This window comes from Echinococcus granulosus, assembly GCF_000524195.1.
Source record: "Echinococcus granulosus chromosome Unknown EG_S00082, whole genome shotgun sequence".
Lineage (NCBI taxonomy): Eukaryota > Metazoa > Platyhelminthes > Cestoda > Cyclophyllidea > Taeniidae > Echinococcus > Echinococcus granulosus.
In genome coordinates, this window is record NW_020170462.1 from 141,510 (window position 1) to 144,194 (window position 2,685).

Consider the following 2,685-nt stretch of genomic DNA (forward strand, 5'->3'; position numbering starts at 1 on the left):
GTCGAGATTACTCAGATTCCTACAGAATAAATCTAATTATCCTGCTTTTAGTCGGCATCGGCTTGTCGCGAAGGCGAAATCTTTTTTCTTCCCTCCCTATCTCTCTCTCTCTCTCTCTCTCTCTCTCAACCTCTCTGGCGAGGTGTTGGGGTTTGGCACAGCAGCAATAATACTTCCAGCCTCGTGTTAATATCGTGGAGGCAGCCAATTTCTCCTATTGTCAATAATAAATCAAAGGCGAAGGTGCTTTGTTCCTCCTTGCCTCATCACCAGTGGCTTTGGCAGACAAGAAATTTTGAGTGGATGAATCAAGGTGAATGAGTTACCTGCGAAGTTATTCATCTCTAATCCGAATTTTAAGTAGCAGTTGCCGTGAGTTTGATTAAAAACCAAGAACAACGCTTCTGTAGTTCGTCCATTTGGGAGACACCGCCTATTCTCCCTCTTTTGTTGGATGTCCCTATTAAACCAGGAAGGAAACTTATCTCAATCACTTAAGAACAAGTGGAATAATTTTTCGACTCCAATTGTCGGAGGTATTCACATTAGCAGAAGGTGGTATTTAAATTCTTAAGAGAAATGGTTTTGTCCGTTAGCTGTAGGGCATATTTATTTTCTGCTTTTGTAGGGGTTGTGAATTAATGGTGTCAAGGGATAGACAAATGAATGGATGGATGGATGGAAGGATAAATATAGGGATATTTGGATCCAGGATAAATACAGGATGGATGGATGGATAGGGGATGGATGGATGAATTTGAGGTTGATGGAAGAATTTAGGATGAATGACTGAAATAATTGCAATATGCATGGCAAGGCTAGAATCCTTGATTAAAATAAACTGTCCTTTTCCAAAACAGACTGTCAACTCAAATACTCTTCGAAATTCTTTACATTTTTCCTTTTGATTAGTTTTTTGAACAAGAAGGTCTGATAAACTAGACATTAAAAGGCGATAAAATGGTGCTTTGGCAGTCAGATTGTAAGTTATGAAGGTTAAGTGAAACCTTTAACAGATTTCAGCCCATTTGGATCATTTGTCTCCCTTCTCTCCCTCTACTGGGTGAAAAAAGGTAGGCTCGGACACTACTCATCTCGAGTCTACTACCACTACTGCTTCTCAACTTCTTTCCTCCGCCTTTTTTCTCTCCTCCAACTGCACCAGTCTGGCAGTCGTAGCAGTGCGGATGCCTCCCTATCCCTCTTTCCGCCCCTCTGTTTTTTGAAGTAAGGCACCCGACGACAGCAACGACAATGTCTATATGAGAGGCCAAATTTGTTCAAAAAACTCACTTATAAAACCGACCGCTAGTCAGCTAGTCAGTCATTCGTTCGTTCATTCGGTCGGTCGGGCGGCGTCGGCAAATGCCGACATGACCGCAGTTAGAGCTTAGCCCAGGCGACACGTAGCAAGGCGAAGCGGAGCGGAAGAGGAAAGTAAAATTGAACTAAAAAGTCGTCAAAAGTAAGAAAATAGAGAAGGGGAAGCAGAAAGAAGAGGGAGAGAGGACTGAGTCTGTCGGGGGTTCCGTTTTTTCTTTTCTTTTTTGGTTCTGGTATTTTATTTCGTTGAAGTTTTATAATCACTGAATCTGCTGCTTTACTCAAGGCGCTGTGCTTCCTGCATTAATTGAATGGACACCATCAATTAGTTCAAAACAGTCGGCTACCCTCTGCACACTCCCAAGACATAGAACTCTAAACCCTCACAATACAAAGCTTGCTTCTTGTGTTTACGCGTGGTAGATTACGAAGGGCTTTGTCTAGTCTGATTTTCTTGCTGAAGGCAAAACATCTATTTCTGAAATCTCGATGCACCTCGAAGTTGTACCAGACGGGTTGCCTTAGAAACAGTTGGGACAAGGAAAGGAGGTGTTGTTTCATAAGAGATTAAGACCTCATGTGGCAAAGCCAACGTTCTAAATGATTTGAAATTGAGGCTGGGAGGGGGATTTCGTCTCCTCATCGTCCTACTGGTGCTCAAAGTCATTACCACTCCTTTCCTTGGCTTTGGATCAACGCAGCTTCACATGAATAGCGGAATAGACAGTTTCCAAATAAAATTAAGATGAATATGAAGGTTATTCCTGACTTCTGGAGAAAAAAAGTCTTTTTCACCAAGGTAAAGTTCTGAGATGTGTGATTTTGTTTCTTTTGAGATGGACAAACACCATACATTGCAGCGGCTGTCAGCTTCTGCGTGAGCTCTACAACGCCTGCATAAGTTAAGTTTTTATTCATGGTAGCCCATCTTTGAAAATGACTTTGGAAAGTCCTTCCCACTGTCAATAGGCATCAAACTATACATATTTCGGACATTAGCAGCATGATTGCTGATAACCCTTTCAAGGTTCCCCCATGCACCTTCGCCAAAGAAGTCTTGAAGCAGGAGAGCCACATGATCAAAGGCTGGGGATAAGTTGATCATGGAAACGGGTTGTGCAGGCTTTAAGTAAAATAACATGATTTCAGCAAAAGAGGACTTATCTCCCCTCCTCGTTAGGAATGAAAAATGATGGCTTCGCGCAGTCGACAGAATTCATATTCAGCAATAACATTCGTGTGGAATGATTTAGGAAGGAAATATTGGCTGAACGAAAAAAATGATAGATTAATATGTAAGTTGGCGATGGATGGATAGGTGGATGGATACAGGATGGATGGATGGATACAGGACGGATGGAT